This window comes from Acipenser ruthenus, chromosome 8 (genome assembly GCF_902713425.1).
Source record: "Acipenser ruthenus chromosome 8, fAciRut3.2 maternal haplotype, whole genome shotgun sequence".
Lineage (NCBI taxonomy): Eukaryota > Metazoa > Chordata > Actinopteri > Acipenseriformes > Acipenseridae > Acipenser > Acipenser ruthenus.
Window position 1 is genome coordinate 26,716,433 of NC_081196.1, and position 10,753 is coordinate 26,727,185.

Here is a 10,753-nt window from a genome sequence, read left to right on the forward strand (position 1 = left end):
TCCGACTGCGACCCAATTTTTGGTCTCTGACGGTCGGAATGACATCATCCGCACTGCCGCGAGCTGCTGCTTTTTAGAAAAGTCCTTTTCTTGTGTGTCTCCGACCTCAAAACGAACAGGGAAGGATAATGTTGAAAAAAACCAGTGAAGCTCGACAGAGTGAGTTTTTAAGGAACCCAATAAACATGAACAACAGAACATGATTTTAAACTTGCCTCTGAACTGAATTAAATTAAAGCGTAAATTAATCTTTGCTAAAATGAACCATTTGTAGAATAATAATAATAATAAATATAGTGTATTTTTATTATTGTTATTCTTTTTATATATTTGAATCACTAATAAGTTAACGTCGCTAGCTATTTTCTGTATGCAATTACTTTCCCCATCAAATCAGTAACGTTGCTCTAGGGACATAATTCAAACTGACACCTCATACACTACTACACATTGAAATCTCATACACTACATAGTGAAAATGCATTCACTACATGGTGAAATCTCATACACTACATGGTTAAATCGCATACACTACATATTGAAATCTTGAAACCTCATACACTACATAGTGAAATCTCATACGATAAAGAAATCTCGAATACTCTGCCTTACACCCCAACGCTGAACACGGAGATTACGTCCTCTTAGACTTCCAAGCACATATGTTTCCCCAGCGTTGGGTGTGTTTTGTAGCTGTAAAAAGAGTACATTTGTGTATTCCAAAGCATTTAGCAATACTTTGCCAACTGAATCCAAGGGATATGCAATGATTTATTTGTTCTCGTGAAATGCAGTATCGAGGACGACCCACAGCCCCAGTTCTAACAGCTGGGGGTACGGGTATACGGAAAGATGCATTGGCAAGACAGAGCGGTCTGGTTTCATATTCATTTAGAGAAAGACGAAAAGTGTTGTAAATCATTTCTAGAATACAAATACGTTCTTGTGTATGTTCCGGTTCTCCAGTGAAATAATTGCACACAGAAAGCATTGAACTTACTATTCTTGTCTGGTCTTCAAGATCCCTGTGTAGACGCTCCAAAATAATGATTTCATTGTTGAACTCGTGCTTTGTTATTTGTTCAAGGCAACGGAGTACCCCATTAAAGGAATTCACAATATACTCTTCATTGGTTTTCACACGCAACAAACAAAAGATCATCTTCATTTTCAGGGGGAAAAATATTTGACACTGTTACTACCAAAACAAAGGCCTTGACTTTCAAATAATCGTTGTTATAATTGTTTTGGCAATTTTAACAGGCAGTGTATGAGATTTCAGTATGTAGTGTATGAGATTTCACTGTGTAGCATATGCGTTTTCAGTATGCAACCCCTACACCCACTGCATCCCCTACTAACTCACCCTATTCTACTATCCTCTCTCGCTGACCTGGGAATCTCTAGCACTGCTCTGGCCTGGTTCTCCTCCTACCTCTCCAACCGCACTTACCAGGTAACCTGACATGGAGCAACCTCCACACCTCGCCCTCTCTCAACAGTAGTCTCACCAGGGGTCAGTCTTGGGTCCACTCCTATTCTCGCTCTACACCCGCTCCCTGGGCCCCTCATCGCATCCTATGGTTTCTCATACCATTTATATACTGATGATGCTCATATTTTCCTCTCCTTCCCTACCTCTGACTCCACCATTCCCTCCCGTATCTCTACCTGTCTGTTTGCTATCTTCTGGATGCACTCGCATCACCTCAAACTCAACCTCTCTAAATCTGACCTCCTTTTCTTTCCCTCCCATATAGTGTATGAGATTTCAGTGTATAGTGTATGAGGTGTCAGTTTGAATTATGTCCCTAACGGCGCCTCATATTACTCAGCTGTTCAATACGTCTGACCGGAGGCATTATGGAGAACAGCTGATCAGTTTTACTTGTTTGCTGTTCATAAAAATATAAGCAATTTACACATTCACTTCATTCATGAGACGGGCAATTTTAAAATCCCGTCTCAAAGTGCCACTGGATTGTGGAGCCTGTTGGCAACTCTAGTCACAAATCGACACTGGCATAATAATCCTTCTGGAAACGAAAAAAGTTTACAAGTTTCTTTTTCTTTCTGTTGATTGCACTCGGGGGCAAAACACTACGATCGTGAATTTTCATTATAATCAATAAATAACATTTACATTTCATTTTAAGCTCAGGTCAATGAGCAATTTTAATACATACAAGTTAATACATGTAAATACATGTATCATATTGCACTTTTCCTAGATGTACATAAATGAAGATGGTACCTTCAGTCTATAAATCACGAAACTTGGATGAGTAGTACCAAACCAGAAATTCTGTTTGCCTGTATTTATTCTGTAAAGTCTCTTTGGTAGTACACCAGTACATAGCCTACTGGCTGCATAACATTGCTTCTCAGTGTTAAAACATATACAGTGTGTACACAAAAAATAGTTATAGATTAGGCCCTACAGCAAACATGGTACAGCAACATATCTATATCTATATCTATTTTACCACCAGGAGTAGGTAGGTAGGCAATTGGCTAGACTATCATTGGCCTTAATTGGCCCACACCTGTAGCCTGTAACAGCCAAATGCCTGGCTGGTAAAAGGGAGCATGTGCCGGCAGTCTGGTGGGCTGTTTGTTTTGTTTTCCTGCCTGAGAGCCTCTGGGGCTTATCTACCACAAGACTGGAATAGAATAACAGGAATCAGTGTCGGATAACGTTGTGGTTCTTTGCCTCTGCAATTCCCTGTTCTCTACAGGGGCTACGAGGAACGGCCTGTCCGCTGCTGGGATCCATGAAAGACTGGACTGCAGAGTAAGGGTAGAAGAAGCCCAAACCCCAGGTGGAATGACCTATTCACCAACTGGACGTGGTTATTGGTCCAGTTGGTTTATGTCGGCATTTTTGTTTTGGTGGTTTTTGTTTTATGTGAAATCTTGTTTGAACTGTTTACTTTTGTTATGGACACGGCTCGATAACGCAGCTGACATTGCACTACAAGAGCAAGCCTTATAAAATACTGAAATAAAAACATGCTTTGTTTTGGAAACTCCTGTCTGTTTTCTCTGTGTGCACCCACCCGCTCACAAGTGGTACCAGAAGTGGGGCTTTATTGTACACAGTGGTCAGGATGTTTCCAGTGAACCCCCATGATAAGGAAGATGCTGCTTGGCCAGCGGGAGCCAAAGGAGCTGCGGCAGGAGTCGCTGGTGAACTCACCACTACAGTGCAGCATTTGCTGACAGCTATGCAGCATCAACAGCTACAGTTCCAGGAACTCGTCCTGAAAACCCTGGGGACTCATCGACAAACTGGACCCAGCCAGGTGCTGTCCAAGATGACCCCCGACGATGACATAGAAGGCTACTTAAGGGTCTTTGAGCGGACCGCCGAGCGTGAGAAATGGGCCCCAGCAGAGTGGGCGACCATACTAGCGCCGTTCCTGTGTGGGGAGGCGCAGAAAGCCTATGTTGACCTAGACCAAGAAGCGGCTTGCAACTATCCAAAGTTAAAAGCAGAGATCCTGGCCCGACTGGGGGTGACTACAGTAGTTCGAGCTCGGCGGTTCTATGACTGGCAGTACAACCCTGAGTGGCCGGGGCGTTCCCAGCTATTCGACCTGCTACACCTGGCGAAGAAATGGCTGAACCCTGAGCTCAATTCACCCGGACGGGTGGTCGAGTTGATGGTAATGGACAGGTTCATCCGGAGCCTTCCTGTGGCAGCCAGAGAGCGAGTAGCAGAAACAGACCCCAGCACCCTGGATGACACCATAGCTGCTTTGGAACGCTATACCGCAGCACAGGTTCTGGGGCATGCGGACCGGCAGGTCCAGGAGAAGAGAGGGACCATTCCAGTCAAGTCACGTGTCCGCTTGGACCCAAAACCGACGCCTGGAGACGACCGCCATAGAGAACCACAAGGACCACAACGACACCTTCCAGGGAAACAAGAGGCCCCTGCCGTCGCCACCAATCAGCAGGAATCTATCCAGTGTTTCCGATGTGGCACTAGGGGGCATATCGCCAGGCAGTGCAGACGGCAGTCACCGGAGAGAATGGATATTGGACACAGCCAAAGTATACTATGTCTCCAAACCAGCTCGGTGAGTACCGATCCCTTTATTGTTAAAGTGAGGGTGGAGGGTCAAGAAGTGGTTGCTCTGATAGATTCGGGGAGTTCAGGGACTTTAGTTACCAGGGACTTGGTACCATTGGAGAAGTACACGCAAGATAGTAAGGATGTGTACATACGATGTATTCATGGGGACATTAAACCATATCCCACAGTAGTGATCGGGGTGGAGGTAGTGGGCCAGAATTTTTTTGTAAAGGTTGGTGTAGTTCCTGCCCTGCCCTTTGCGATGATCATAGGGAAAAACTGCCCACAGTTTTTAGAGTTGGTTAAAGTAGGGGCGGGCCTATGGGGACAGGGTGAGGGGACGCAGCCGTCCACCTCCAATCCAAATACAGAGGTAGAGAGGGAGGAGGAACCCCAACCTTCCACCTCATTGCAGAAACCGGAAGCTGAGACAGAACTGTTTCCCTTTCATAATGAGGATATAGCGCCCTCTGTGGGAGAAAGGAAAACTAGATCGCAGAAAAAAAAGGAGGGGGGAAAGTTTTTAGCTAAACAGAAACATGCAGATCGACCATCCACACAGGCCAGTACTCCTCAGAGGAGCCCCATCTTGCCAGAATTAAGCCAACCAGAAGATTTTCTTAGTCAGGCCATCGAGTTAGACAGAGAAAACTTTAAACAAGCGCAAATTGAGGACGGCAACTTAAAAACAGCTTTTGAACAGGCAGTGGTGGCGGATGAGGAGTACTGGAAAAATGCAGAAGAAAGGCATACACCTCATTTTTTATTAAACCAAGGGTTACTGTATCGGGTAATACGTGGGGCTATTCCGGGGGAACACATCCATCAGTTAGTAATACCGCGCTCCCAGAGAAAGACTGTATTAAATCTAGCACATGTACACTTGCTTGGGGGACATCTGGGGGCAGATAAAACGAGGGCCAGGATTTTGCATAGGTTTTACTGGTTAGGGGTGTGGCGTGATGTGGTGGAGTTTTGTGAGTCCTGTCCTGAGTGTCAGCGAGTGACCAGTAAGAAGCCCCCTAAAGCCCCGCTGGTTCCCATGCCCATCATCGAGGTCCCGTTTGAAAGGATTGGGATTGATTTAGTGGGGCCCCTGCCAAAAACTAAGTCTGGATATGAACATGTGTTAGTGGTGGTAGATTATGCCACTCGGTACCCCGAGGTGGTGGCGCTGAGAAATACCTCGGCCAAAGTTATAGCCCAGTCATTGCTGCATATCTTTTGTAGGGTGGGGTTACCTAAGGAGGTCCTGACCGACCAGGGTACCCCTTTTATGTCACTGGTCTTCAAAGAGCACTGCGCGCTCCTGAAGGTTAAAACCCTGCGCACTTCCATTTACCATCCACAGACGGATGGGCTAGTTGAACGTTTCAATAAAACACTAAAACAGATGTTGCGAAGGGTCACTATTAACCAGCCACGCGAGTGGGATGTATTTTTACCGTACCTGATGTTCGCATATCGCGAAGTTCCACAGGCGTCCACCGGGTTTAGCCCATTTGAACTTTTGTTTGGACGACAACCCCGAGGCCTTCTTGATGTATTGCGGGAAGCATGGGAGGCAGAACCAGCCCGGGGCCGAGCGGTTCCTGAGTACATTACGCTACTCCAGAATAGGCTAGCAGAGATGGCGGACCTGGTGTCCAGCAATCTCCAGGAGGTCCAGGGGGTACAGCAGCGCCAGTATAACCAAGGGGCTCGAGTCCGAGAGTTTCAGGTGGGGGATAGGGTAATGGTGCTTGTCCCATCCGACCCCCATAAGTTTTTAGCCCAGTGGAGAGGACCCGTAGAAATTATAGAGAAAATGGGCCCGGTTAACTACAAGGTACACCAACCCGGGAGGCGGAAGACCCACCAGATTTATCATATTAATTTGTTGAAGCCCTGGAAAGACCGGGATTGTTTTTTTTCAGGCAGCCGGACCTAGAAGGGAGGGAGAATCGACCAGGGAGTTCCCTGACAGTAGCTATGGGCAGTCAGCTGAGTAAGCAACAGCAAGCCAAGTTAGACCGACTTATCCAGGCAAATGGAGCAGTCTTCTCAGACCTCCCAGGGTCCACACACCTTACACAACACCAAATCGAAACCGAACCAGGAGTTAAAGTACAGCAAAGATACATTAGGGTGCCAGAGGCTAGAAGGGAAGTCATGCGTGAGGAGGTACGTAAAATGTTGGAGTTGGGGGTTATCCGGGAGTCACGCAGTGAGTGGTGTAGCCCGGTGGTTATGGTGGCTAAACCAGACGGGTCAATTCGATTCTGTATAGATTTCAGGAAATTAAATACTGTGTCTAAGTTTGATGCTTATCCCATGCCCAGGGTGGATGAGTGTCACAAAGACGGCCAGAGTGGGTGGCGTCAGACCGGAAGCAATACACAGAGAGATGTGGTTTGGTATAAGCTGGGCGCGTGATCGCGCTCAGCATTTAATAAACAGAAAATAAAAGGTTTTAACAGACAAAAACACGGGACACGGCACTTGCGCCAAAATAAACAGACAAACAAAACGGACTAACACTAAACAAACGGTGCACGGACAGACAGACAGACACGGTGAGTACAAACAAACTTATCTTTACGTTTTCGATTTTACACTATTTAGTTCTCCTCTCTCTCTCACCCGTTCTCCTCTTCCGAACACCCAACCACCAGTGACTAAAACGTGCATCTATATATACTGTTGTGCTGGGATTCAATTACTAATTATTTACTCACTTGAATCCCAGCACGTGAATTCATTACGTGCAACACATTATACACATTTTATCTGCATGTGAAGTGATGTGCCATCCTCGTGCCTAAATATAATTATACACTTTAAACACACGTGAAACACAGACCCGTTTATATCCCGTGTACCAATCTATACACCAACATTAACATACGCACGCATACATACACATAGATCACACAAATGCACACAGGGGCGGGGCACTTTGCCACAATGAGTTACTGGAGCGGTTGGGAACTGCCAAATATATCTCCACCCTGGATTTAACTAAAGGATACTGGCAGGTGCCGTTGACCCCGAGCTCCTGCGAAAAGGCGGCTTTTGCCACCCCAGATGGCTTGTTTGAATTTGTGGTTCTGCCTTTTGGTCTACACGGGGCACCCGCAACTTTCCAGAGGTTAATGGATCAGGTACTACGTCCTCACACCTCCTATGCCGGGGTGTATTTGGATGATGTTGTTATATTCAGTGATGACTGGCGGACCCACTTACAAAGACTGCAGGCAGTGCTAGACTCGATCAGGGAGGCGGGTTTAACCGCGAATCCAAAGAAGTGCAGGTTAGCCTTCTCCGAGACCCAATATCTAGGATATACTATGGGGCAGGGGTGGTTGAAGCCCCAGGAAAAAAAGGTGGAGGTCCTTCACAATTACCCTCGTCCAAAAACCCAGAAACAGGTTAGGGCATTCTTGGGACTGGCGGGGTATTATAGGAGATTTATCCCGCAGTTCTCCACTCGTGCTACACCCCTCACAGAGCTCACAAAAGGGAGAAGGAATCAACCTATTTTCTGGTCAGACCAATGTGAAACGGCATTTCAGGATCTAAAACAGGCTTTGTCCTCTAGCCCCGTGTTGCGTAACCCAGATTTTTCTAAGCCATTTGTTTTACAGACTGATGCGTCAGATGTCGGCTTGGGTGCGGTTTTAGCGCAAGAAGTTGGGGGTGAGGAGCATCCGATTATGTACTTAAGTAGGAAGCTCCTTCCCCGAGAGCGTAATTATGCCACTATTGAAAAAGAGTGCTTGGCCATAAGATGGGCCGTGGAAAGTCTTAGGTATTACTTATGGGGCCGCCGTTTCACACTTGTCACCGACCATTCCCATATTAAGTGGCTGTATAGCCAGAAGGATAGCAACCCACGTCTTACACGCTGGTTCTTGACCCTCCAGCCTTACTGTTTCGATATAAAACACCGGGCTGGTAAGGAACATGTAAATGCTGATGTGCTATCGAGGCTGCATGATGACTCTGTTTTCTTTTCCAGGGATATGCAGCTGCAAAGGGGGAGGGAATGTGAGCCAGCTCACAAGTTTACCACCAGGAGTTAACGGGCCAACAGGCTGCAGGTGTGGTTAGGTAGGCAATTTTGGCTTGACTATTGTTAGACTATCATTGGCCTTAATTGGCCCACACCTGTAGCCTGTAACAGCCAAATGCCTGGCTGGTAAAAGGGAGCATGTGCCGGCAGTCTGGTGGGCTGTTTGTTTTGTTTTCCTGCCTGAGAGCCTCTGGGGCTTATCTACCACAAGACTGGAATAGAATAACAGGAATCAGTGTCGGATAACGTTGTGGTCCTTTGCCTCTGCAATTCCCTGTTCTCTACAGGGGCTACGAGGAACGGCCTGTCCGCTGCTGGGATCCATGAAAGACTGGACTGCAGAGTAAGGGTAGAAGAAGCCCAAACCCCAGGTGGAATGACCTATTCACCAACTGGACGTGGTTATTGGTCCAGTTGGTTTATGTCGGCATTTTTGTTTTGGTGGTTTTTGTTTTATGTGAAATCTTGTTTGAACTCGATAACGCAGCTGACATTGCACTACAAGAGCAAGCCTTATAAAATACTGAAATAAAAACGTGCTTTGTTTTGGAAACTCCTGTCTGTTTTCTCTGTGTGCACCCACCCGCTCACAATATATATATATATATATATATATATATATATATATATTTCTCATTATTTATTTCTTAGTAGACACCCTCATCCAGGGCGACTTACAATTGTTATATATCACATTATTTTTACATAAAATTACCCATTTATACAGTTGGGTTTTTACTGGAGCAATCTAGGTAAAGTACCTTGCTCAAGGGTACAGCAGCAGTGTCCCCACCTGGGATTGAACCCACGACCCTCCGGTCAAGAGTCCAGAGCCCTAACCACTACTCCACACTGCTGCCCGATTCATATGTGCAGTATGAATCATCACACCCTAAGGCTTGCTGTGACTCGATTCCCTATTCACAACTGTTAAGACACTTTGTATTTGCATATTTGCAGCGACAATCAAGATTCCTTCGCCAAAAGCGAGGAAATGTGTGTTTTTTTTTGGAAATTGTGGCTTTCTGAAAAAGATCATCACTAAAGCTAAATCCTGCATTTCAAATATAAATAGAAAAATGCTTTATATAATAACAATATACAACAAACAGATGATAGAATCCCTCTGGTCCTCACTTACCACCCTACCAACAGAAAGATACAGACAATTGTGCAAAGAGACTTTACAACAAGACCCATCTACAGCACCTATTTTCAAGACTCCCCCCTTGATGTCATATAGAAGAGACGAGAATATAAGAGAATATGTGGTACACAGTGCTATTTGTCCTTCTGGGGAACCTTTGAAAGGCACATATCCATGTAATAGACCACGATGTAATACCTGTAAAAACATTCATTCTGAAACAGAGATTAGAGGCATTAAATATTAATTCAACATTCATGATCATTTTACATGTACCTCTGAAGGAATAGTCTACTGCATTATCTGCAAGAAATGCAACAAATTGTATATTGGGAAAACTAAAAGGCGTTTAGCAGTCCGGTTTATAGAATACTTAAGAAGCATTTGCATTAACACCACTGCATTTCCAGTAGCCCATCACTTCACAGTGATGATCACACTGCTGAAGACATCACAGTCTGTGTGATCAATCAGTGCTATGGAACAAATGTTGCTCGGAAACAAAAGGAACGAGACTTTATAAGAACAGAAGAACATAAGAAAGTTTACAAATGAGAGGAGGCCATTCAGCCCATCTTGCTTGTTTGGTTGTTAGTAGCTTATTGATCCCAGAATCTCATCAAGCAGCTTCTTGAAGGACCCCAGGGTATCAGCTTCAACAACATTACTGGGGAGTTGGTTCCAGACCCTCACAATTCTATGTGTAAAAAAGTGCTTCCTATTTTCTGTTCTGAATGCCCCTTTATCTAATCTCCATTTGTGACCCCTGTCTGAATACGACATGCCTTTTAAACCCGGGATAATTCTGGTTTCTCTTCTTTGCACTCTTTCTAGAGCAGCAATATCCTTTTTGTAACGAGGTGACCAGAACTGAACACAATATTCTAGGTGAGGTCTTACTAATGCATTGTAAAGTTTTAACATTACTTCCCTTGATTTAAATTCAACACTTCTCACAATATATCTGAGCATCTTGTTGGCCTTTTTTATAGCTTCCCCATATTGTCTAGATGAAGACATTTCTGAGTCAACATAAACTCCTAGGTCTTTTTCATAGTTTCCTTCTCCAATTTCACTATCTCCCATATGATATTTATAATGCATATTTTTATTGCCTGCATGCAATACTTTACACTTTTCTCTAATAAATTTCATTTGCCATGTGTCTGCCCAGTTCTGAATGCTGTCTAGATCGTTTTATTATTATTATTATTATTATTTATTTCTTAGCAGACGCCCTTATCCAGGGCGACTTACAATCGTAAGCAAATACATTTCAAGTGTTACAATGACCTTTGCTGTTGCAACAGTGTTTGCCACGCCTCCTATTTTTGTGTCGTCTGCAAATTTAACAAGTTTGCTTACTATACCAGAATCTAAATCATTAATGTAGATTAGGAATAGCAGAGGACCTAATATTGATCCCTGTGGTACACCAGTGGTTACCTCGCTCCATTTTGAGGTTTCTCCT